Genomic DNA, 27,293 nt, shown 5'->3' with positions numbered 1-27,293 from the left:
TCAAAGTGACCAGAAGCTTCAGCGTCAGCATCACCCAAGACCCTGTTAAAAATAAATGCATAATCTTGCACCTCTTCTCAGGCCTGCTGAGTCAGAACTGACGCTTAAACAGGAGCTTCAAGGTGATCCATATGCATACTCAAGTTTGCAAAATACTGTTCCCTGGTATCTTGTGGTCACAGTTGTTCCTCACAGATTTTCCCAGACAAATTCGGGTTCTGAAAGTGAGATGTCTAGCAAACTGCTCATGAAGTGAATCACATTCTTTCAATTATATTGTTCACCAGATTTTTGTCAAAATACTATAAATTTTTTTATTTTACTTTAAGTTCTGGGATACATGTGCAGAATGTGCAGCTTTGTTACATAGGTATGTATGTGCCAAGGTGGTTTGCTGCACCTATCAACACGTCATCTAGGTTTTAAGCCCTGTGTGCATTACGTATTTATCCTAATGCTGTCTTTCCCCTTGCCCCCGGCCCCCAACAGGCCCCAGTGTGTGATGTTCCCCTCCTTGTGTCCGTGTTCCATGTGTTCTCATTGTTCAACTCCCACTGCCACAGTATTTTCTTAAAAACTAACTCCTGGGATAGGACCACCACTAGGATCCCAGGCTTTTTTTTTTTTTTTTGGAGACGGAGTCTTGCTTTGTTGCCCAGGCTGGAGTGCAGTGGCGCGATCTCAGCTCACTGCAAGCTCCGCCTCCCAGGTTCACGCCATGCTCCTGCCTCAGCCTCCCGAGTAGCTGGGACTACAGGCAACTGCCACCATGCCAGGCTAATTTTTTTGTATTTTTAGTAGAGACGGGGTTTCACCGTGTTAACCAGGATGGTCTCAATCTCTTGACCTCATGATCCGCCCACCTCGGCCTCCCAAAGTGCTGGGATTACAGGCATGAGCCACCGCACCCGGCCGGATCCTAGACTTCAATTAGTGCATCCACTCATTCATTCATTGATTCATGCTGAGGAAGTGCATTGTGCAGAGCACTGGGGATAAGGAATGCACAGAGCCTGGGTTGCCAACTGGAAGCCCATTCTGCAACTGTACTTTCTATGAGAGCCCGCATGGATCTCAGCTTCTGGACACAGATGCATCTGCTGTTCTCTGAGCTCAGCTAATGTTCACAGTCCATGCACTTCTGAGAACACAAACTGAACTCACTGCACCCGCATAGAATCAGCAGTGTAGGACCCCGCCACTGCATGGGAAGGGGATCTTGACTTTCAAGCTTTCTGTTGATTTATTTGAAATGTTCGATGAGGGCCAGCCAGTAGCCTTAAGGTGAATGACTGTCTGATTCACAATGAGGAATGCTGAGTTCATCATACAGTGCTCTAGAAAAAGAGTAGTGGGGAGGGTTTGAGTTTGGAAATCAGGGTTATTCCCTTTTCCCCATCAGCAATTTCACAGAAGTTGTTTAAGCATGTCAGTTAAACGTGGGAATGTTTTTCAAATGAAACCTACAATAAGGAGGGGAGAACTGTGCCCTTAGCCTCATAAGGCCAGGGTTGAAAAGAATTATAAACGAAGACTAGAGTAGATGGTATATAAAATGCAATTAATTCTCATAAAAATGAATATTTTCATGCACAGCCCACTTTGGAAGTTCTCCCACTCCCTATCGCCACCACCAATTTACCTGTCTGGAGATCATTCAAAGCCAACAGAACTGAGACCAGAGCCCATTCTCTCCTGGCCACCAGCAGAAACCGAGTGGAGAATAAACTCTGGGGCTATGAACCTTATAAGAGGACCTGAGAACTGGACTGAACTCGTCATGAAGTGGGAGGTATATGGCTTCCCCAGGCACTAGGAGGCAGGATCACCACACAGGGAGGGCTTAAAGGAAGAGGAATACAGAAAGAGAGAAGAAAATGAAAAGATTCACAGAAGTACGGGGCAGAGTCCCAGGAGGATGGTGGTGAAGTGTTTTGCACCTTAGGAAGTTCAAGAGAAAGAGAGACCAGCGAACCATGAGCCTTCTACTCACACCCACAGACAGAATACTCACCCTATATGGCCTTGAACACAGTTCTCATATTTTCAGTGAAGACTGGTGTGACTTCCCTGTGGATTAAGTATGTTTTCACTTCAAGATAGGTGGGAGGGTGGGAGAGGTATTTCTTTCTTTTTCTTTTTTTTTGAGATGGAGTCTCACTGCGATGCCTCAGCTGGAGTGCATGGTACAATCTCAGCTCACTGCAACCTCCGCCTCCCAGATTCAAGTGATTCTCCTGCCCCAGCCTCTCAAGTAGCTGGGACTACAAGCATGATGCACCACCACGCTGAGCTAATTTTTGTATTTTTGGTAGGGACAGGGTTTCACCATATTGGCTAGGCTGGTCTCGAACTCCTGACTTCAAGTCATCTGCCCACCTCAACCTCCTAAAGTGTTGCGATTACAGGCGTGAGCCCCTGCGCCCGGCTGGGAAAGGTATTTCTTAGAATGGCAGAAGAACAAGTCCATCCCACAATCATCCAATATATTGGATGATATCATACTCAGTGACCAATAAGCATGGTGAGCTGTGATTTTATATATAAATCTAATTTTATATATTTATATATGAGTATACATATAAATATATATATATATACTCAAAATGAATGTGTATTGTGTAACAAAATCTAATAAACAGAGAAGACATTTAAAATTAATCGCTGGACTCCCAAGTTAAAAGTCCATTAAAAGTATCAGTAATGTATCAACTTTTCAATTGCTGATTTAGACTGGTAAACATTTCATTGTCTTTCCTCAAAATTCAGGAAGAAGAAATGATGTTGTAATTTTCTTCATAAAACACAATACAATCTGTGCATATGCAATTTAGCAGATCAAATTTTATGAAAATTGATGACGATTAGCCAAGGACATTCTATCAGTGAAAAACAACAACAAGAACAACAAGAACAACAAGATTGACTGCCTGCATGCCAGGTTCTATAGTTAGCATTAAGAATGCAAATATGAGAAAAGTTACAGCCCCGTTTGGAGGGGGCCTGACGTTATGGGAAAGATTACAATGGGACGTGTCCATTCTGACACGTGTTCTGTACTCTCACAGAGGTTCAAGAGCTGTCGCTGGCACCAGGAGCCCTCCATCCTCAACCCCACATGTTGGTGGTAAGGGCCCTGGAGAGTCTTTGGTTATGCAGAGATGATACAGACCAGTTTTATTGGTTTTGGTTCTCTCTGTTTGTTTGAACTTCACAGTACTCACTGTTATCATGGGAGCAGAGTGAGTCATGGCTCAAGTTTAGCTCAGAGTGGTACATTTTAGCCAAGCTTGCGTGTCTGTGTGTGTGTGTATGTGTGTGTGTATCTATTTATATATGTGTGTATATACATATTTACTAATATATGGTTTATATATGGGTGTACATATACTTTGTGTATATATGTATATTTACATATATGTACATATATAGTACACATATATTCATCTATATATTCATCCCATGATATATGTGTATATATGTATGCATAAAATCACACACCCATCATGAGATGTAGGTATTAAAATAATGCAAGAATATACATATATATGTATAAATGTATGAGTAAATACACACACACATACACTCTCACACATATGTACATGCCCTTCCCCTTCCAGTTGTACAATTCCCTCCTGGTTGAGATTTCTACTATTATTTTAATACCCACACGCCATGATGGGTCACTGGGGCATCATCCAGATGGGTGGTAGAGGTGAGCCTGAAGTGTAAACTTTACCCCACCACTTGACAAGTTGTCTGTGCTCAGAACCTCATCTGGGATCTAATTTGCTAAACTGAAGGCCTTAGGCATTTTTGGAATGCAGCATATGGCCAAAAGAAATCAGGTTCTTTTTTTTTTTTCAGTTGAGTAAGGCTAAGAAGAGGAACTCACCCAAACTGAGCATCAGTACATGAGGGGAGGATAAAAAAAATCCAAAGCTGTGCTTGAAACCTAGGCACAGAGAGGTGTAGACAAAGCCTCTGACATGAGGCGCTCTGATGACCACCAGGAGCATTCTTTAATGTGCAGGCAAATGAAGAATTATGCAGGGCTGTACCAGAGCCTCATCAAAGGCAGAGGTATGCCAGGCACTGAGCTTCAGCACAGAGACTAGCAGAGCTTCCCTACATCTATCTGGAGCCCTCTCAGCATGGAAACATTGCAATGGGATGAGAGGAAAGAATGTAACGATGGAGGAGTCCTATAATTGTACCTCAAAAGAGGTGACAGTTACAGGTAGGGGCTGTGATCCCTAGAACAGATTGCCCAATACAAGCAAAGGCAGATTTCAAGTTGTCTGATCCTGAAAATTAGAAAAGTACATGGCTTAGCTGATATCACTCTTTTTTCTCCCATCCACCTCTGGTGGCCTCAGAAAGCCCATAACCTCTAATGTAGTTTTCTTTTCCAAAATTTCTCCAGTTTCACCCCAACCTTCTTCCACACCACCCTTCCTACCAGCTCCTGGCTCACCCTAGTGCAGTACGAGTAGTGCTGGAATCATCCTCTCCACTTTGGGGTCAGTCTTTCGATCATTTTCCTTAGAATTGTCCCTTTTATCTATTCCTTCTGCCCCAAACCCTGGTAACATTACCTGATGACTGAAGTTCTCATGCAACTCTTGAGTTTTGTCCATGACTGGTGGGCATAGAAGGAGAAGATTTTATATTTGGTGGCCAAGTTTGCTTACAAGATCAGGTGCCTTTAGCATTTGTACGGGACTTTAATGAGTAAGGACGGATGTGTTGTGTGGAGAAAGGAAGAAGGGCTTCCTGGCAGAGGAAGCAGTGTGCACAAAGGCACAGAGATACACAGAGGGCACCAGGGATGGAGGTGGCATGAGTAGCACTGAGGAGACAGAGCACAATATGCATGGGGAGACAGTGGGTGATGTGTCTGTAAAGTTATGACATCATAAAGAAAAGTTATGACATCATAAAGAAAAGCCACCCTGGGAGCAAAGCAAGTTAGGGTTGTAAGAGACATTTCTGAGCTTAAAGTAGCCAGATCTATGATGGAGTGGTTACGGGTGGTTAAAGAGAAAGAGAATGTGAGAACGACTCCTGAGACTATTAAACGGACTTAACTGAAATTTTTAAAAAGGGGGAAATACCAACTACGATGCACCCCCCCACCCTACCATGTTTTAACGCTACTCAAGGTCTATGGCTGGGAAAGGCCACTTGTTTTTCTTCAGTTAATGCTGAGACTGTTTGTCTGCCAGAGGTAAGAATGTCCTGCTTGGTCAAAGAACATGCTAGGATTTTGGAAAAACAGAGGAATGGTTTCTCTTCCAATAGAATAGACCTAGATTCTGATATGCTATATGCTATTCCACCAGATCTGGGGAAAATTACAGTAAAACCTTTTTTTTCAGAATTATCATGGGATATTTAACATTAACTAAGTCCCCTAGTTATGTTGAATGTGTCCACTGGGCCTGACATGGACTCCTTGCATGGGAAGCGTACATGAAGTCAGGCCAAGTTGTCCAGCTGCATTGGCAATGGCTGGCCAGGAAAGGCCAGGCTGGATCCCATTTCATTTGGGCATTTCGCGCCAGGCTGTTGTCCTGTCTGCAAAGGGGCTGCTGGCAAGAAGCATCCCCAAACACTCAGTTGCAAAGATATAAATTTCAGCGAGCCTTTTCAATATTCATGCAATTACCCCGGAAAGCACATTTGACATTTCATAAATACAGCAGAATATTTAGCATTTGTCTCTCCCTCTCTGCTACCTAAGCATACATGGGAAAATATTCCCCAGAGACCCTGCTGTCTGAAATGGCAACAGTTATTGAATCCATAAATTTGATGGATCAAAGTCTTCCTTCTTCATCCCTTTTGTAATTTATAAAGGGAAGTGTGACCATATAAATAAGGTGGCAGGGTGTCCTTCCTCATGGAGCACAACCAGCCATTCCTTGCAAAAGGCCAGCCTCCCGCCAGCTCTGCCTGCAGCTTTAATCCTTTATGTTTGAGTCTCCAAAGTGAGCTCACAAACCAATAGACCCCACACAGACCTGTGGCCATGGCATGGGGACCTAAGCGTGGAGGCCCCAGACACCCAGGCAGCAGTAGACAGTGCTGATGACAGGCTTGTGTTCCTGCCTCAGAGCCACCGAACACAATTTCAATTTTTCAAGGACTCTGGGGGCTCTGCAGATGGATTGAGAGAACTCTGGGGCCTTACACACAACACTCTCCATCCTCCCACAACCCACACAGGCTCAGGAATAAAAACTGCAGCTCTTCAGCAGCTCACCTGAGGGTGTATCAATGAGAGAAGCAAAACACCTTGCTTGGCCCAAGCCTGGCCTTTGTGAGCCAGCGCTGAAGACAGAGCTTCTGTATAAGAACAGCCCATCTCACAGTTGCCCTTTGGCATCCCAAACACAGGCCAGATCTTCATGGACCTGGCTCCTCTCCCCAGACAGGAAAGTGATATCTCTCCTGTGTGCCTGACATGAAACAAGGACCTCCTCTGCCACCAATAGGCCTATGAAGATAAGTAAATAATGCATATTTTTCCCTAAAAGAAGTAACAGGAGCCGTTTTCCATACATGAGGCAATAAGGTTGACCTACCTGAGAGTTATTTTCAGAGCTATGTAGCGAATTATTTTGACTTTTTTCAATATTAGAGATGAATTCTTACTATGTAAAATGTGTTTATATGCATGCATGCATACATACATACATATATAATATGTGTATGTATGCATGCATACATGTATATATAATATGTGTATGTATGCATCTGTGGATGTATGTGTGTGTCTAATAGTGTGGTGTATCTGAGATCAAGTTGATATACGTTCATGAATGCGTATATTGAAGTTTATATGTATAATATGTGAATAAGCATAAATGTTAATGCCATCCACAGATGTGTATAAAATTATTGTGTGTATTGCTATTTACGACTGGTATTGATATTGGTAAATACGGCTGGTATTGGTATGTGCTTGTATACATGCAAGAATTTATATGTGTATAGGAATGCACATATGCACGCATGCATTCGTATGAATGAATATGTGTATGTAAGTCTATGAAAGCGTAGTTTAAATGTAGTTTATATTCAGTTTGAATTTCTCTATAGCAAAATATATGTCAGGCACTGTATTTTACATATATTAGTTTATTCTCACGTCTTTAAAAATCTATAATTACTTTCATTTTAACTGATGCAGAAAGTTACCGTCAGAGAGAGAATGGTTTGTTCAGGATCACACAGGTGGCAAAAGGCAAAGTGGAGATTAAATCCTTGGTCTGACACACTGTAGATAGACAGGGCTCCTAATATATATGTATATACACAAATACTCACACATGTTGTGTAGGTATGTGGGGGTAGGGGTGTGCATGTGCACATATGTAGGAAAGGGGTCTCCTGTGCAGGGTCTCTGTTCACAGGATTCACCTGCATGCATATGTAGTCTAAGCCACCGCCTCTCATTGATCCATTTATTTTCCTGAAAGCTCTTTCTTTACCATCAGTCCCTTCACAGGATTATTGTCTGTCTGTGACCCTTTGGCCCTTTTAAGTGCTGCTGCAACAGCAGAAGCAATAACCAGATACGGGACCAGCCACTTTGGCAAGGCCACCCAATTCATCTAGCACGTTCAAGAGACCTGCAGAGCCAGGGGTTAGGAGGACCTGGGGTGCTGAGTGGCTCCAAAGTAGGCCCATCAGATTTCTCCAGTTCATGAAGAAAGTGGGCACCTTCGGGTGGAATGTCGTCATAAGGTCCCAGACGAGTTGCTAATCATAAAAAGAGGACTGCTGTGTCTTCCACTCAAAGTAGCTGACGGAAGAAAGCCAGAGAAGATAAAAGTGTCTGGCGTATGGCTATACAGATGCAGCACTCTAAAAGTGTCCTCTCTTGCTGTGGAGACACAGTACACTGCAGTAGTGCTGGCCAACAGGCAGGTGGATGTTTTACTATTCATCTTCTTGCTTTGAAGCCATTACATTTTGCACACATGAGTTCACTTCCAGCCTGCATCTCCCTCTTTGGGAACTGCCCATAGTGCAGCAGCAGAGGCCCTGCAGCCATGTGGACACCTTGTGATCTGCCTCCACTCTGAGACAAATGATTGGAGGAAAGGGAGTCTCCCACAGTGACACCAGTGAGATTCAGGCTCCAGGAACCTGGACTGAGGTGGAGGGGCTCTTGCAGGCTTCTGGAGCCCACTGGAACTGAGAGCCTCACTAGAGCAGGACTGAGGCACTCCTGGCACGCTGGGGTGGAGGAAGTTGTTTATAAAGGAAAGCAAAAAATTTAGCTGGAAGAAACAGAATCAAGATACCATGTGGCCCCCAGAAGACAAGCAATGACCTTGCTTCTTAAATTTTCATTTCCATGTTCATTCCCTCCCAGACCTCGCTATTACTCCTCACCTCAGGTTCCCTCAGGTAACTGCTATGTCCTTCCAAAAGCACCTCCCTTTTGCTTATAATATTCTGGATGCGTTTCTATTCCTGTATTTTGCTTATAATATTCTGGGTGCTCTTCTGTTCAGTGATGCCTGAATTTTAAATGCTCAGCTGTGTCTGAGGCACTGAGTGTTCTAGAACTTTCCTGCCACCCCTTTCACTGTTCTGACGTTCCTATGATCTATCCCCATCTAGTTTTTAGTCTTAGTGAAAAAGAGGCTGGAAAAAAACTCAAAAGTTTGGGATATCCTAATACCACCAAGTAAGAAAGGTGGCCCTGAAAATTTATGATACACTGAAAGCGCCCAATTCAAAATATCCTCCTAATCAGCCATCCTTGTTTCTCCTGAAGATGTAGTATCTGCACGTAGGATTCTAAAAAGACAGTATACATGCAAATATCATGGGTATGGGTGACATATGACATACACATGTAGCCAAGGGTGACAGCTGGCATCTCTCTGTTCTTTAATATTTAAATAAAATTGGTTCAAAAGTATATGCTTTTCTGTTCTGAAGTTTCATATTTGCCCATGTCTTTGTGATTTCCCAGGGACTTCCTTGTTTATGTCACCCAGTTTCTGCTCTCTGCTTATATTGATGCGCCCCTCCTTTGGTGATTGTCTTAATCTCTCACCTGGAACCCAGGCCTTGTCTCTTGATTTCTGGAAAACACCATTCATGCAGGCATTTTGGATTTGCAGCTGCTTTTCCTGAAGAGGCTCAACAGTGTTTCTCAGCAAACAACCTAAAACTGAACCACACATACCTCGTCCTCTTCTCAGCAGCCTTGGAACGCCCTTTCCCCTGCACCCCCAACTGCGCCAATCCCTCTGAGCAGGACAATACTTCCTGCTGCTCCCTTCCCCCACTCTCTCACCTGCTTCTCCTCTGCCCTGCATCAATCTCCTTCTCTCTCACCCATGCTTCTCCCTTAATTCCTCTAAGCGTGAACATTTAGCTTTCCTTGATAAACCCCCAACCCACTCAGACAATCCCCAAGGGGCCTCCAATCATATCCATAAAGGCCCATTAAGGCTTGTTTTTAAACAAGCACAATTCTCTCCCTGAGTGGAATTCCCCTCCCAACATCCAAAATAACATTATTTCCCTCCCCCTTACACAGGCAGCTGAAGGAAACAAGGCCCTCTTGAAGAGCTTGGGGACCTCCTTCTGTCCCCAGTCTCTTTTTCAGCTCTGTCCCGACACCTCTCTCCTGACAGCCTGCCTGTCATCCTGCCCAGCTTCTCTCCATGTCCGCCTACAATGGCCTGGCTTCTTCCTGCAGGCCCTTCCTTCTTCCTGGAAGACTTGCCCTTTTCAGCTGTGAAATTCCCCTTCATCCTTCTAAACTCAACTCAAATATCGCCTTCTCTTGAGACCCCTCTCCCAATTCCCTGAACCCAAGAGGAATTAGACACTGCTGTCCCTGGGCTTTCTCAGACCTCTGTTTTCATGGCAGGAACAATTGCCCCTGTGGACAACAACATGCTCATACCAGCACCTTCCCCTTTCCAACGAGGAAACTTTTCAGTAGGGGCCAGGTCTTTTCCATCCCTCTATCTTTGTCATGGGAGATGACAAGTAATTACTGCTCTGATAGTGTCACATAAACAAATGTATAAATGAAGAACACGTGACATTTATCTAATCACTCCCACCACCATATGTCAAGCAGTATTCTAGGCACCTGATAATGTATTCACTTGTTTGAGTACCTATGTGTACTTCCTCACCACAACACTATAAGGCAGGAGAGAGCATTAGGTGTTTTTTATACCTGTATCCTGGGACTCATCAATGTTGAGTTTATATAGAATCCCCCAGGTAGAAAGGGCTGGAGCTGAAACCTCAACCCAGCCTAGAATCCTAACAATTATAGTGGACTCTGAAAGAAATGAAATTTTTTAAGGTCAAGGGGAAGAAAATGAAGGGTTTCTTCATGAACAGTGGTTTTAGGTTCATGCAAAAGACATTTACTGGGGAACCATATTGATACTGTGCTAGAATCAAAAGCCACAAAGACACCTGTACCTTACTATAGCTGTGACTATAGCTGTGACTTACTATAGCTGTGACTTACTATAGCTGTGACTTACTATAGCTGTGACTTACTATAGCTGTGACTTACTATAGCTGTTGTAGCTGTGACCTACTATAGCTGTGACTGTTAGGTGCTCTGGAGCCAAATAACTTTAGTGGGAATTCCTGAGCTGTCTTTCAACTGAGGTAGGAAGCACCTGTCATAAATACTTGGGACTCCATAAAGTACAACCATTTTTAATCTCACTGCTGTGTAACATAATGTCAGGAACACACACACACACACTAATTACAGTCAAGCCTGGTAAATGCCACAGCTCTGTAGACTAATCTGAGGCCAATGGTTGTTACAGGAACTTGGGGTATGCCTTGGCCATCCAGACAGGTCAGTAACCAGAGTGCTTTTGCTGTAGCCACAGAACAGAAAGATAAGCTCAGAATCATGATTGTGGGCCCCTGGCCCTGCTGAACTGGCCGGGTTGGGAGGAAGCTGACCCTTTCTCTAACACTTTAATGGCATTTGAATTGTGTTCTTTTTGCCAAAAGAAGTGTTAGTCTCTGCTAAAATCACACTCTAAAGCTCTCATAAAAAAGATTCTATTTCCATAAGCCAATATTGACACAAGGACAATGAGAAGTATATGCAAAGAGAGTTTATTTGAACCCGTGGGAACAAATGTTTCCTGCTCTCACTCATTAGAAGCATCAGCAATAGCCAGTGTGGAGTTCCTTTCATGTATGTACAAGGAGAACAGGAGCATGCAGATGAGAGCACACATGAAGACAAGGGAAAGGACACTACTCTGGATAAAGCTGATCATGTTTTTGAGCTTTTGCTAAATAGTACTGATAATATATGATTGTATTAGTTAGCTATTGCTGCATAACAAAGCAGAGCAAAATTAATCACCTAAATAACACCCATATAGATTTTCTCACGCAACAAGAAGATGGCTGGGTGGTTAGCTGAACCCAGTTCATGCATCTGTGGTCATATGGCCAGTTGTCTGGGGTTGGCTCATCTACAGTGACCTCAGCTGGAATGACTGTTCTGCTCTGGGTGGTTTTTCATTTTCCAGCAGGTTAATTCAGGCTTGTTCTCATGGTCATGGTAAGAGTTCAAGAGAAAAGGTGGAAACATGTAATGCCTTTTGAGGTTTGGAACTAACACACTGTCACCTCTATCACTTTCTTATTCCTAAAACAAGCCATCAGGCCAGTCCAGATTTCTGGGACAGGGAAGTAAATGTCGTCTCTTGATGGGAGAAGCAGAGGTCACTTGGCAATAAATTTCCTACCCTGCTCAACAGTAACATGGTGAGAAATTAACTAACATTTGTTGAACATTGAAGACTCACTATTATCTAGTTATTTTTATCTCCACTTTTATGATGAGGGAACTAAAATTTAGGAAAGCAACTTGGCCAGGACCAGAAAGCTGGAAAGTAAAAGAGCTGAGGTTTGAAACAAGCCTGTGCCTTTTCTGTTTCACCAAATAGGCCTGACAGCTCTCTGTGCTCTTTAATATTGATGTAAAGAAGCAGGCATGCTTGACTTTGGGTGTTTACAAGGGATGTGTGGAGGGAGGATTAGCCGACACACTGGGAAATAGGCAGTGTCCAGGCAAACAGGCTGGCACAATAGAAAGAAAAACGGCTTTGGAGTTAGACACTCCTGGGTCCAAACAGCTATAAATCTCTTTCCTCATTTGCAAGACGGTGATAGCAGCCCCCTTTTCACAAGGCTGTATGAAGAATAAATACGCTCTGAGCTACCTGGTTTCAGATGCAGGACCTATCACTGGCTGGGTGTTTGACCTCAGATAGGTCATTCTGCTTCCTTGGGCCTTGGTTTACTTATCTGTAGAATGGGCCTATCAAGGGTCCTTGTCTTATAGACTTATTGTGAGGATTAAATGAATTCACTTCTGCAGAACATTTAGAATGCCTGGCATGTAGTGATATATAATAATCAACATGCAAATTTGCCTGTGCACTTATAGTGCCTTAGAGACAAAGGCAGTCATACAAGGCCAGGGTGCTGAGCTCCATCGAGGATCTGGTAAAGGATCTGCTATGGAGTGAGCACTTCATGAATTGCACCTCCACATGTAGGGGCTGAGGGGCCTGACAGAATCAGATCTAGAGACAAACTCTGACTTCAGGTCCTGTTTGAGGAGTCAGTGCTTCTGCCTAACTCAGAGGGAAGCAATGGAAATGGGTTTCAAAGCCATTTTATGTGGAGGGACTCAGCGAGCACTTGCTCTTCCAGAGATAGAATTGTCATGCTTTTGGAAGGCACATAGCCCAGGGGGCTGTCATGTGTAGTTGAAAAGTAGGGAGATAAAAGTATTATCAGAGAGAAAACTAGTCATTTTACAGTCACACATACATACACAATATGTATTTTTTACAGTCACACAAACATACACAAGTATCACACATACATACACACACATACGCATATACATACACACACTCACATTTCTATCTGGACAATTGATGGTATTTGAGTGGAAAATATACCAAAAGAAATAAATAGGCTGAAGTGTGTCCAACCCTCAAAATTCGTGTGTCAAAATACTCATCCCCAATGTCTCAGAATGTGACCACATTTGGAAAGAAGGCTTTTAAAAAGGTAATTAATGGGAAAGTAAAACTAGGTCATATAGGTGGGCCCTAATCTAATACTACTGGTGTCCTTAGAGGAAGAGGAGATGAGGACACAGACATACACAGAAGGAAGACCATGTGAGGACACAGGGAGAAGGTGGCCATCTGCAAGCCAATGAGAGAGGCCTCAGGAGGAACTAACCCTGCTGACACCCTGACCTCAGTCCTTCAGCCTCCAGGGGTACGAGAGAATGAATTTCTGCTGCTTCAGCCACTGTCTGTGGAACTCGGTTATGGCTAATACAGTCAATAATTGGCCATTGACTTTATATAAAATTTCAGTAAAAGATTGTGGGACTCCCAGACCTAGTTTGTTTTCCCCAGGCCAGGAGAGCTGTGAATTATTATTTTTCATTGTTGCATAATAATTGCCCATATGTATGGGCATGTGTGATATTTTGTTACATGCATAGAAAATGTCGCGATCAGGTCGGGGTATTTAAAATATCCATCTCCTCAAGCATTTATCATTTCTGTGGAGCTGTGGACTCTTCATGAAAAGTATGGAGGGGCTGGCCTGCAGAACTAGGGGTCAGGGTAGAGGGGGAGCTGGAGACACATTCCCATCCTTCTCCCCACACAAAGTCCTTCTGACACGACCATGCCACTCTGGTTGAATCCTTATTTCTGGGACCCTCCCCAATCTGTGTTCATGGTCAGCTTTGGCCTCAGCCCATGCCCTGGATTTTCCACTGTGGCATCCTGCTCCACCCACACCTGCCTTCCCTCTCTCCTCCGGCGGGACACACTCAAATCTGACCAAGAGACTACTGTGTGCCACCTCCTGCTCTCTCTGCATCTCCCTACTTTTGGGTCTGAAGAAGTGTGAGGACTGAGTATTATGTGCACACCCACAATGCCTGCCACGTCTTCAGGGTCCCTTGGCTTGTAACTCACTTCACATGAATATGAACAAGTTGATATTTTTAAGGTTAATGACCCAGTTGCTTATAAGACAGGCGGGGTTTGAAATCAAACAGCTCATATGAACCGGAAGCCAGTGAAACAACCTTTATTATGCGGCTCGGCAGTATCTGAGAAAACTAACTCATCCTTTGGCACCGATACAACCATCCAAGACTCGTGTTCTCCAGCTAATTTACACCTTGGAAAAAAATCCCCCAAGTCTTCTCACTTCAGCAAGTGTCTCACGTTTTTTTTTAAATTTAATTATGTACATCAGGACTCAACTTGTTGCAGTTGCTGAAAGTAAGCTGAGCTTGCTTACCTATAGGGCAATAGAAATAAATTGCCCTAAGCAGAATGGGCTGCAGTGAACAATATTGAGAAATTATGCTGATTTACAACACAGATAAAAATTGTCCTTTTTTCACCAGTCACAATTAAAATTGGGAGATTTTCAATTATACTACAAGTAGCATATCATCTATTTTCTCATTTCTCCTTAATTTTAAGAGGCTGTGAGTTTTCCGTCTTTTTGCACATCTCCTCACTCTTGTCAGCCCACTTTCCTGTCTGTAAGATGGGTCCTGAGTTAATGCAGCCACCCCAAAAATGAAAATTAAAAACCCAAACTGAGTTCTGTCAAATACCAACTCTGTATAGGATTGGGCTTTGCTGGCCACCTGCTGTTTCCTAATGAAGAGGAGTATGCTGAATTTTACCTCCCTATTTGATGGTCTATTGTTTTCCTTTTAAAAATTGTTTTATTATTTAAAAATAACAATGATGCATAGTAGTTCTACCATATTCTAAAATTCAGAGTTATAAAAATATTATTGAATCTTCTCCCCATCTCCTAATCCCACTTGAGTTAAACAACATTTGCAGTGTCTATCCTTGCCTTTCTCTCTAATCATATGAAGATAGATGATAGATAGATAAATAGATAAATAATAGATATGCATATAAAAGCCTTTTTCACTTTTAATTGTTTTACAGAAGTGTGATGATGCTATTCACATGACTAAGCCCTTTGATTTTTGTACTCAATGACCGCTAAATCTCTCTGACCCACAAACATGCACCTTATTTTTCCCTTTTAACTGTAGCATAAAATTTGATAGTAAGAATGTTCTGTGGCTTAATCAACCATTCCCCTCTGGTAGATATTTAGGTTGTTTTATCTCTGTGCTTTCTCTTTTGAATACTGCAAACATTACTGTGATAAACGTTGTACTCATGTTTGTAATATCACCTTCCAAAAGGTCAACATATATAGATACTTTCAGCTGCACTCTGTACACTGATATTATTTTCCTTAAAAGTTACAGCAATTTACAGTTAATCAGCAATGTGTTCTTCATATCTTATTCCACTTAGCTATTATCTGTCTCAAGAGTGGGAGTCCTTGACATATTCAGGAAAGTGACCTTTCGTGCTGCATGCAATTTGGATTTTCAGCTACCTATGAATGCCTCTAAATTTTCTTTTCACTTAAGCTAATTTCACATTCATTCTTTTGCTTGCAAGAGACTTAATTAATACATCATACGTTTTGCCATATATAGTATTTTTATTACAAGTTTTCTTCTCTAAAGTATGCCCTCATCCAAAAATTCTACAATTATTCTAAATTTTCATTAAGATTTTTCATTTGTCAGAAAGTTTTTTTTCCTCCATTGGCTTTAGATATAAGCGAGCCAAAAGGTTAAGATTTTCTTGATAGCAGGGAGGCATTAGGAATGTTTACACATCTGTATTATCCTCAATGCCCTCTACTCAGAATTTCACAAAAGAAGGGCTCAAGAGACATCTGTTTAAGAAAAGAAAGGAGAAAAGATTGAAGAAGAAAGGAAGAAAAGGAAGAATAAATGGAAGGAAAGAAGGAAGAAGAAAAGAATGAAGGAAAAAGGGAAGGAAGGGAGGAAGGAAGGAAGGAAGGAAGGAAGGAAGGAAGGAAGGAAGGAAGGAAGGAAAGTTTTCCTAGAAAAGAAGGAAAAAAGATGAAAATGTGTTTATAATCTTTTAGGAAAAAAATTTTTCTATATTACCCAAGATGGTGATGTTAGCCCCTGGGTCTTTCATAAGTCTTGTATTTGTTAAGATTTAAGATTTTCTCCTTTTTTCCTTGCTTTCTTCTATATATTTTTTTCCTTTCTTTTCTTCAACAAGTATTCCTGAGTGGCCTCTACTGGTGATAACTATTCTTCTATATTCTCACTTCCCTTTTCAGAAGTTCTGGCATGCGGGTCACACATATTTGAGTTTAAAATCCTTGATCAGGCCAGGCACGGTGGCTCATGCTTGTAATCCCAGCACTTTGGGAGGCCGAGGTGGGCGGATCACGAGGTCAGGAGATCAAGACCACAGTGAAACCCCATCTCTACTAAAAATGCAAAAAAATTAGCCAGACGTGGTGGCGGGCACCTGTAGTCCCAGCTACTTGGGAGGCTGAGGCAGGAGAATGGCATGAACCCGGGAGGCGGAGCTTGCAATGAGCCGAGATTGCGCCACTGCACTCCAGCCTGGGCGACAGAGCAAGACTCCATCTCAAAAAAAAGAATCCTTGATCAATCACCTACAAGCTGGTTTTCCTTGGAAAAGTAATCTGGCATCCCTGGGCTTGTTCCACCCACCTGTAAAATGTGGCTAATTGGCACCACCCTTAGAGATCAGTCATGGGACTTCATTGGGATTACAGGGTAAAGGGCCTGACCCAGGAGGTGCAACACAGATGGCCCTAGGCTGACTTTGTTCAATTAGTCCTGCCCCCAGATTTCCTTTGACTGCCCCATTCTAACACATTTGGAAAAAGAGGAAACACCGGGCCCTGGGGATGTTCTCACACATCTCACCCCTTTTTCCCCTCTCCTCTCACACCTCATGTGTGTTGGAGCCTACAGCATGCCAGGGACCAAGCTGCTTTCCTCTGTGTCACGGATTGCCACATAGGATTTACCATCCCTTCACGTTTTCTGGGTCATAGAACTCCTTGAGAAATCGACGAATTCTTTAGATCCTTCCCTCAGGAAAAAAAATAAATATAAAAGCCTCCATTACTATGTGCATGTAATTTCGGTGTCACGGACACCCCATAGAGGATCCATCCTTAGACCTCAGTTAAGGGCCTGGATCTGGAAAGTGGTGGCTTCAAACAAATCCAGCCCCTGCATCCTCCAGAGATCACAGCTGACATAAGAATGTATGTGTCTACGGCAGGCAGCCATGTGTGCATCAGCCAGCAGCCTCCCCATCAGCTCCCTACAGTGGAATTGTAGGGCTTCCCCCAACAATGTGAGTGGCAATGCCCATGGTGGGCTTGGCAGAGGTGACTGCCCATTCTCCATCAGCCAGGCCTGGACAGGGGTGGAGGGTGGAGGGAGGGTGCCCAGGGAGTTTCACATGCTTTTTCTCTCTTGTGCTTACTTGGCAGTTTGTCAGTTAGTAAGGAAAAATGAAAAGTGGCTAACTTATTTAAGTGACTATATTATTTAACCCCCATAACAGCCCTGAAGGAGCTTATTATCATTCTTCTAGATTAGGGATGGAGGAGTCTGGGAGAGCATGTGACTTGGTTGAGGCAACATGAATAGCAAGAGGTGGAAGGGACCATATCCGTGCTCAAAGCCTGTGGTTTAATATTCCAGTGCGGTTTAGTCAAATCCAGACTGCTGCATGTTCTAGGACTCAACAATCTAATAAAATTAAGAAGCTAACCAAAGAGAAGAAAGGAGCCACCCACCCTCAGGAGCAGTTTTCTAAATATCTAAGGACAAATGCAGAAGACCCAATGTTAAGGCAACACAAATGAGGCCTCACAGACCATGAAGACTCTAGAGGCAAGGATCTAAATGAATGAAACTGAGTGTGACCTTGGGGAAAAGTCTCAATGAATCTCATCACAGACACAACGGTGCCTGTCCAAATTCAATCAGACAAGTATTGGTGTGTGACTTCCCTCCCAGAGCCAGAACTGTGCTGGTGCTAGGGATAGAAGGGTAAATAACACATGGTCCTGGTCTCCAAAGGGCTCACAGACTCACAAGAGGAAGATAAGTGCAATGCAAAGTAAGAAGGTGTCTGAAAGATGCTGCAGGGGGTAAAGAGAGCAAGTAATTGTGCTAAAGAGTGGTAAAAATCCCCCACAAGATGTTAATATGACAGCTGGGAATTTTCAAAAATGTAGCAGTTTGCCATGCTTAGAAAAGAAAAAGGGAGACATTCCAGGCAAAGGAAAGATCATGAAAATGAATAGCTTATGCATTAGTAACAACATGTCTAAAATGTCAGTGGCTTATCACAACAAAGATTTTCATTAGTTGTAGATACACATCTTCAAGGAGAGTCTGGGATGGGGTTGGGAGCCTGGATGCTGCTCCACACTGTGATTAAGGGACCTAGGCTGAATGGATGACCTCCAAGGTCACAGGCCAGGAAGAGTCTGGACAAGTAGAAACAGCTGTTAATAACTCAGCCCAGAAGTGACACACTTCATTCTCTTCTTCATTGGCTAGAGCTAGTCATTGAACCCCACCTAATTGCAAGGGCACTGGGAAATGTTTTCTTCCTAGAAAGCAGAACCACAACTCAGTGAACACTGGCTGTGTCTTATGAAGGTTTGGGAAAACGTGACTAGTGGGATTTGTTGGATCATGGTTATATGTTGTGTGCATACCAGGACAGTGTGTGCTTAATACACGTTTTAGAATCACTTTTTTGTCCGTGCTTTCTGCAAACCAATTTACCCTGATAATTAGGGAAAGTTCATATATGTTTGTATAAGAAATGAGCAGTCGAGTGTGGTGGGTGGCTCGCGCCTGTAATCCCAATACTTTGGGAGGCCAGAGGCAGGTGGATCACCTGAGGTCAGGAGTTTGAGACCAGCCTGGCCAACATGGTAAAACCCTGTCTCTACTAAAAATACAAAAATTAGCTGGGTGTGGTGGCACATGCCTGTAGTCTCAGCTACTCAGGAGGATGAGGCAGGAGAATCGTTTGAACCTGGGAGGCAGAGGTTGCAGTGAGCTATCATGCCACTGCACTCCAGCCTGGGCGACAGAGTGAGACTCTGTCTCAAAAAAAAAAAAAAAAAGAGAAATGAGCAATAAACTAAATATTCTCTTTCATGTTCTCAGACTCTCCAAAATCAAGAAAATATTTCAAGGAAACGCCACATGGAGAGAACATGCAGGACAAGTGATGAGAATAATCTTGTTCTGAAAAACCCCCTGAAGACAAGCTTGCTAACAGCTTGGAAACCTGGTTTCCAAACAGCACCTCTGACTGACTGTCTGGAAATCATCCTACCCTCTCTGAATCTTGCAACAGGCGTCTCCAACTGACATCTTTCACTGCATCACGAGGCAGTAGCTCCTCTGAGTCACTTTCCAGCTGGGACTGGGTCTGCTCAGTCCAGCCACTCTGCCTCTCCCACCCCTGCTGCAGCACCACCATTACCCACTTTTTACTTTTTTCTGATTTCTGTAGAACAGCCTGGTCCCTCATAGACTCGAATTCTCTCACCACCATGACACTGGGCTAGGCAAGCTCTCTCCTGGCCTGCAGCACCTTGGTATTCTCAGCCTCACACTTGAGGGCATTTTTATTCTTTTCTGTGCAGTCATTTTGTCCTTTCACTGGAACTTATCTTCCCTGCTCCTCAAGTCAAGAGTGGTACCATAAGAAAACCATGCCTTGTTTCTGCCAGCCCCAGCTCTAAGCAACTCCCACCTGAACCGCTGCAAGAACCTCCCAACCATCCTCTCCACACCTAGGCATGCACTTTCTAATCTATTTTCTATACCTCAGCTACAACCACAGCCACAGAACACAGCAGTTAAAGGTGCAGCCTTCAGAATCACCCCAAGTTCTAGCTATTTTGCTTCTTTGAGCCTTCCTATCTGCAAAGTAGGGATGATCATTAGATTTACCTGGTTCAACGGTTGTGACTGCTAAATGCAATAATGTGCAGGGTACTCAGCAAAGTTTCTACCACAGTGCAAGTGCTCCATATATTTTACCTATCATTATCATCATCTTCAACATCATTACCATTGCAGACCCGGTGTGCTTAGAATTGACCCAGCTTCTCCTGGCAACTGGACAGAGAACAGCATGAACCATCATGGCTTCTTGCACCACACTTCGAAAAAGGAAGTATTATTGCTCCAAGATCCTGCCCATAAGACCCACACTGGCATGTCAGTGAGACTGTGACCATCATTGTGGGCACCATCATAGCTGCATAACAACAATTGGCCATTGGATGGCACAATATGGCACAGAGAGCCACCTCTAGGGAGTCTGAAACCCCATGTCCATGATGGAAGGTGATTTTGAGATGTGGGAAGAGCAAGCGGGTATCAATGATGAGATCTAGAATAGGGCAGGCAAAACAATTGCACGAACCCACAAACCTCCACAGTGTCTGTAATGCGTAGTCCACTTTTGTGGCACTACATTTTATCTCAGAGATACAACTAATCTCAGTCTCTCCATCTGCAAAGCTTCCTGAATCCTTCTTTCCAGGATGAATAAATTTCCCGGCAAAACAAGACCCAGGGGAAAGTTTTGAATCCATACAATAATATATCACTGCATTTGCCACAAACTCTTGATTCAACAGAACTGATTTTGTGCGCTTAGTCCTTGCCCTGGGGATAGAATGTGAACAAGAGAGACAAGGGGCCTGCTCTCATGGTCTTAGCCTTTAGAAAGAGAGATAATAAACAGGTAAAGACATAAATAAGTAATAGACTTTCGGCGGATGGTAAGATCTACAGATAAAAATATAACAGGCTAATGAGCTAGAGAAGGTTAGAGAAAGAGAGAATTGCTGGGAAGATGGAAGGGGCTGCATGTGGCCACTGGGAAGATGTAAACATTTGTAATCCAGGTCTGTTGTGCATGGGACAAGGACACACAAACAGGGTAGTGTAGAGAAGGGACAAAGTGACATGTGCTGGCACCAAGAAGGAGCTCCAGAAATGATGGGTGTTATGTTAGAATCTACTGGGTGTCATCAAGGGTGACCCAGGTACAGAGCCTCTGGACTTGGGGGGAAAAAGGGCCAGACAATTAGCCAAATTGGAGGCACCCTTCCCAGGAGAGGGCCCTTTTGAGCAAGCTGCCAGTGACTGTCCCCTACATTCAGAGATGCTGCTGCCTGAGCTGCCAGGTTTCACATGCACAGGGCTGGCCGGGAATCAAGAGGCCCTTCTTCTCATGTTAAAGCATAGCAGTCTGTTCTGTTCTCCTGTCATGTCATAAATAAAGGAGCCTTGATCTCATAAAATGGGCATCCCTGGCTTTGTTGTAAGTGAAGTGCCTGAGGACAGATGATTGTAGCTGCACAGGATAACTGAACATAGAGGAATGCGGCCACCTCAGTGTACCAGGGAGTGCTCTAGAGAGGAGTAGCCAGCAGCCTCCAGGGTGCTCCAGAAACCTACATGAAAACGACCAGGCCAGAACATCTGGTGAGGTCAGAGCTGAGTCCATGCACCTCAGAGCTTTTGTTCTTCCTGACTAATTGTGCTCCTGCTGGTGTCACAGATCAGAGAAGAGGTGCCAGGGACATGGGGTACAGGAAGCACAGGTTAACAAGAGCATATTCGCACACAAGCACAAGAAAAGCAATTAGGAAAGGCCAGCAGGCTATCCACCTGGCCTTCAGCCTCTTCTCTCAGTGTCTTCCCAGGGTCTGGGAAAGGTTTGCCTGTTTCCTGTGGACTGAATCACAGGGAGGGAGACCCCTGAAATGCCTGGCTGAGATTCTGGGAGGAGATTCTTAAAAGTGAGTGTCAGCATTAATAGCTCAGTGTGATTCTTTTCTCGGGAAAATGTTCACAAATTTCATTTGGCTCTCAAAAGGACCAATGGCCCCCAAAAAACTTTTAGAGGCAGAGCTCTTATGACTTTACTGTGCCAGATGTCATGCCAAGTCCAGGAACCATGTCTCAGGGGAGGAATCTTTTTACTGAAGGGGCATGAAGAGGGGAAAGAACACTGGCCCTGGGTCCAGCATTGTGTCAGCTGCTTCACATCCAGCATCTAATGCAGTTGCCCCATCTAATGCTCAAGGTGTAAGGCTACCTCAGTTTCCCCAATTAACAGATGAGAGGGCCAAAGCTCCAAGTAGTTGGGCAGGTTGCCCAGGATGGATGCATATGTAGAAGATGGAACAACCCAGAGTGGTGTGATTCCAAACCATGCATTCTCCATTGCATCACAGTGATCTTTAAGATCACCAGCAGAGTGGAGTGAGACTTCAGGGTAAGATCACATCAAGATATCAAGTCCAGACAGGCCAACCCCACACCGTTCACATGATCTCTGAAACAACTTTTCAAGAGCAGCATTGTGAATTCAACTAGACACTCTTCCATCAAGCAAGGATGGAAAACTCCAAATGACTGCAAGACAAGAGCTCCTAGCAAACACAGAATTCCAGGGCAGATTCTTCTTTTGAAGCTTCTGTGAATGAAATCTCATAATCAGGTGGGGCTTTGAGCTGCTCTCTCCTTAAAGGTACCTTCCAGCCCCGTGGTTCTAGATTGGGTGTTCCTCCTCAGTGTGGGGATTTTTTTTTTTTTTTTTTTTTTTTTTTTGAGACAGATTCTCACTCTGTCGCCCAGGCTGGAGTGCAATGGCACAAACTTGGCTCACTGCAAGCTCTGCCTCCCAGGTTCATGCTAGTCTCCTGTCTCAGCCTCCTGAGAAACTGGGACTACAGGTGCCCACCACAATGCCAGGCTAATTTTTGTATTTTTAGTAGAGACGGGGTTTCACCATGTTAGCCAGGATGGTCTTGATCTCCTGACCTCATAATCCTCCCACCTCGGCCTCCCAAAGTTCTGGGATTACAGGCATGAGCCACTGCACCCGGCCAGTGTGGGGGTTTTTTAAACATGTAAGTGCCTGGGTGGGTCAGTGAATAACATTCCTGCTTGCATAAGATTCTAGCAAAATTAAGACCTTTTAGACTATAGCTTTTATCTCATTCAAATCCCATTTTCATAGATGGGAGAATTGGGGCAGAACTGGCAAACAACCTGTCCAATGTTGTACCATTTTTGGTGCCTGGAGTTGGCCAAGCTGGAAGTCAGATCTAGCTTTGACTCGTTCAGTGGGAAGGACTTCTTCCTTTTTGCATGCCTTACTTTCTCATACCATTTCCTGGCTCTGAGGGAAATCTAGAGTGTCTTGTTTCACAGTTCAGTGTTATCCCTGCACTTACAACAAGGTACTGTGGAAAGAGCATGGCCTGGAAGTCCCAACAGTCTGGAATGAAATTTTCTCTGCCAAGAGACCCTCAGTCTCTTCTTATGGTAATGGGAAGAAACAATGTCTATGATATAGGGTAGTTGTAAGGAGACAATGAGATCAAGCACACAGAGCACTTAATAGGTCCTCAATGGATGATAGGTATCTCTTGTAATATTCCAACATCAATTGTGACTGCAGCTCAGCTGGCAGGGCCAGCACTGCCGGCCGCGGGTGGAATTCCTTGCCCTTGGGCTGGTCACGTGCTCTTCCCTTGCCAGTTGCTCTTTAAGAGGAACCAATTTCACACTTCCAGATAGATCCACACTCCAAATTGTGTTTGTTTTAAAATAATGAATAGTGGCATTATTATCCTCACTGCTCTCCAGGGCACTCTGTGCCGAATGTATGTCTTTTGCATTAGTAGAGCTTCACTGCAGCAGATAAATGGGCCAGCGCCTGAGCTCAAATGCACGGAAGCAAGGAAGGCCCACCCTGCCTGTCTCCCACCTCTCTCAGTGAAACCTTCCCAGGAGGCTGCCAGAAAGGCTTCAGATGCTTGGGGAAGCAGTCAAATATTTCAGCAGCCAAGTCTCTGTCATCCTCCTGCCTCTCACTGACTCTCAGATGATGCCCATAGTGAATGGAGCTGTTGAGAAAGCCAGAAAGGAACTGAGGATGTGACAAATAGATTCTTGCATAAAACAAACAACAAAAATTTTATGGGTGCATTGAACGCCAGGTAAGCTCAAGATGCTCAAATGAGATATGGTTATTTCCAGTGATGTCAGCAATGAAGTCCCTGATCAGAGCAATCATAAGCCAAGGGATTCCTGGTTCAGCCAAGTTGCTTTTCCTTTTGTGATCTGGAATAAGATGCTGCATCTCTTTGCTCTCTTGATAGTGAGGATGACGTGAGGCTCACCATGAGGCTTCTGTTGCCTTTTATTATTATTATTTATTTGCTTTTTTTTTTTTTTTTTTTTTAGATGGAGTCTTGCTCTGTCACCAGGCTGGAGTGCAGTGGTGCAATCTCAGCTCACTGCAACCTCCACCTCCCAGGTTCAAGTGATTCTCCTGCCTCAGCCTCCCGAGTAGCTGGGACTATATGCATGTGCAACCACACCCAGCTAATTTTTGTATTTTTAGTAGAGGCAGGATTTCTTTTTTTGTTTTGTTTTGTTTTTTTTTTTTTTTTTTTTTGAGACGGAGTCTCGCTCTGTCGCCCAGGCTGGAGTGCAGTGGCGCAATCTCGGCTCACTGCAAGCTCCGCCTCCCAGGTTCACCCCATTCTCCTGCCTCAGCCTCTCCGAGTAGCTGGGACTACAGGCGCCCGCCACCATGCCCGGCTAATTTTTTTGTATTTTTAGTAGAGACAGGGTTTCACCGTGGTCTTGATCTCCTGACCTCATGATCCGCCCACCTCGGCCTCCCAAAGTGCTGGGATTACAGTAGAGGCAGGATTTCACCATGTTGACCAAGATGATCTCAATCTCTTGACCTTGTGACCCACCCACCTCGGTCTCCCAAAGTGCTGGATTACAGGCATGAGCCACCGCACCTGGCCTTCTGTTGCTTTTAAGAGAGGAAATAGAGGCTCTTCTTCCCGCTTCCTAGTCCTTCCCCTTGAGTGGGTGAAGGTGGGAATCACCTACCATTAGTCTGGTAAGACAGGCCTGACCAGTATGTGTGGTCATATGCTGAGTTCAGGTCTCTGTGTTGAACCCCATCTTCCCTGCCACACTGAAAAGGAAGATTTGGCTGGGACAGGTCTGAGCCCATCATAAGGGTTGCAAAACAGAAAACCCATTCAGTTAATGCTTCTGATGATACAGAGGCTTCCAATGCACACTTTTTGACCCACACATTTATGTTCAGTACAATTACACACAGTCATAGAGCTAACTTGGCTGGCTGAAGAAAGAAGACATCCATCACACAACTTTAAATGTGAGAGAAGTCAAAGCTTTTTATACATAAATACCTTCTCCATCCTCACACTAAGCCTCCTGGAGCACCATCTTGTAATATTGGCTACATGAGGTTTTTTGTTTTGTTTTGTTTTGTTTCTTTAATTCTGGGATTATATTGTATAATTTTATCTTTGCCTTATATTTGTTAAAAGCACTAATTTGTTTAAAGTAAGCATGTAATGTCTATAAATTCTATGACCCTCTTTTCAATTTCTTTGTGTTTTTGATGTATCAGGATTCTCAAAAATAGAAGTGCCTTGGATCTCTGTCAACCTCTAAGTGGTCCCATGGGAGCGTGCCTCTCCTTCTTCCTCTCAATTGCATTCCCTAGCATCTGTCTCCTGTGAGATATGCTTCCCATCTCTGGCATTCTACTCTACTTCATCCTGTGTGCGACCTCCCCAGAACTGTGGAATGGAGTTCCAAGACACAGAGGTAGGTTTTCAGGTGGAGGTGGTCAGAGCAGGTGACCCGCCCAAGGTCAGGAATCTCCTTAAATTCTGATGAACATTCTGCACTTGTTCACCATAGCTGATCAGAGCTGTGCTAGGAATAAAGTGCTGCTTCGCTTGGCTTTTTTCTCTGCACATATATTTCCCGGGAGGCCCTTGCAGGGAAAGGTGACTTGTCAAGGGCATCTACAGCAAATTTGATTGTTCTTGGATCCCCTTGTCAAGTATCACCAGAATATGAGCTGGAGATCTCCAAATAGCCCCCACAGCCAACATAGTGCCAACTATAACATGATCAACATTTTGCATCTATTCAAAATTCCCAATAAAAAGCCCACTCACCAAGAAGAGGGATTCTGAGGATGCAGAACAGAGCTTCTGCTGGTCTCTGCCTTAATTATCATCTGTCCCGTGTCACACATCAGTGCACAGAAACAGAGCTTCATCCACCTAATGAGACCCATGAGCCAGAAGCTTTGGGCTGATGATGTGTCGTTGAGCCTCTTGCCTTTAATTTACTTTCCTTTACTTGTGGCTCCCGGGCTGTGAGACGCTTCTTGATGTCAGTGTCTTGACTCATACACTGGGATTATCTCTGCCTGAGCTTCTCCCTCAAGTCTGTTCTGTTCTGCAATAGCTGGAGACTGAAGGTGAGGCAGGTTTCTCCAGTTTCTCAATCTCAGAAATGAGACATGACCCAGGTTCCCCAATGCAATCCTGAGCCGGGGGCTGGCAGGACGCTGGGTGCCAATTTGAATACAGGAGCCCAGGGTCCCTTCAGGACTGTTATCCACCCCTCCATTCTTGCTGAGACTCTCTCTCCCTTCAACTATCCTGGACTCTAACACACAAGATTTAGATGAAATTTGAAGAGATAAGTCAAAGCTTTTTGTATATAAATGCCTTCTCCCTCCCCACACCAAGCCTCCAAGTCTCTCTGTGTTGTGCCATCTTTCTGGAGAGTCAGTGAAAGGGATACATTACTTCCACATTAGCCTACAATACTCACTAGTAGACCCTGTATACCGGTAGGAGTGATAACAACAGATTCCTCAAACTCGTTGCTTTCAAATACTAGCAAGCCTCAGAATCACAAGTGGGTGCTCCTCACTCAGAGATTCTGATTCCATATATTGGGGTTGGGCCTGAGAATCTGCATCTCTTAAAAGTTCCCAGGTATCTCTAATGCTGCTGGTCTAGGCTCATGTGAGAACTACCACTGGAATTCACTTCAGGACAGCATTGCACCGCACATCGAAAGCCATCAAAGGCTAACTCATCTCTCTCCATTTCAGACTACTTTCGTTGTGCTTCTTTCCAGAGACTTTGGCCTTCCACTGTAACAACTCCTCAGAAATGCTACTTACTTGCCCCAGTGCCATGAGCTAGGACCTCTCTCAACTACTTTTCTCTTCCCTATAAATAACACCAGCATGATCTGCAAAGCCGAAGTGGAATGGGCAGCTTTATGTGCCAGGCTGAGGGAGTGCTCTTCCTGGGGAGCTGCTTAACCACAGTCTGTCTCAGCCAAGAGCTGGGGT

General features: G+C 44.1%; 2 long non-coding RNA genes across 7 annotated transcripts in view; one reads left to right on the top strand and one right to left on the bottom strand.

Annotated features, from left to right (window-relative positions):
* The window catches only part of LOC129480289 (uncharacterized), a 47,778-nt gene extending 45,706 nt beyond the window's left edge, over window positions 1-2,072 (bottom strand). Inside the window, exon 1 of the long non-coding RNA XR_008656972.2 lies at window positions 2,015-2,072. This is a non-coding gene — a long non-coding RNA (uncharacterized lncRNA). The remainder of the gene's footprint in view (window positions 1-2,014) is intronic.
* Window positions 2,073-5,138: 3,066 nt separating this feature from the next.
* The window catches only part of LOC129480287 (uncharacterized), a 48,990-nt gene continuing 26,835 nt past the window's right edge, over window positions 5,139-27,293 (top strand). For 3 of the 6 annotated variants that reach the window (XR_008656969.1, XR_008656968.1, XR_008656966.1), the window contains exons 1-5: window positions 5,139-5,230; window positions 19,199-20,795; window positions 21,936-22,562; window positions 23,755-24,069; window positions 25,536-25,735. This is a non-coding gene — a long non-coding RNA (uncharacterized lncRNA). Of the gene's footprint in view, window positions 5,231-19,198; window positions 20,796-21,935; window positions 22,563-23,751; window positions 24,070-25,535; window positions 25,736-27,293 lie in introns of all 6 variants that reach the window. The other 3 variants (XR_010120530.1, XR_008656967.1, XR_010120531.1) reach the window with 3 other exon arrangements.

Source organism: Symphalangus syndactylus, chromosome 4 (genome assembly GCF_028878055.3).
Source record: "Symphalangus syndactylus isolate Jambi chromosome 4, NHGRI_mSymSyn1-v2.1_pri, whole genome shotgun sequence".
Taxonomy (NCBI): Eukaryota; Metazoa; Chordata; class Mammalia; order Primates; family Hylobatidae; genus Symphalangus; species Symphalangus syndactylus.
Note: the sequence above shows the minus strand (reverse complement) of the source record. Positions and strands in the feature narration are given on the sequence as shown.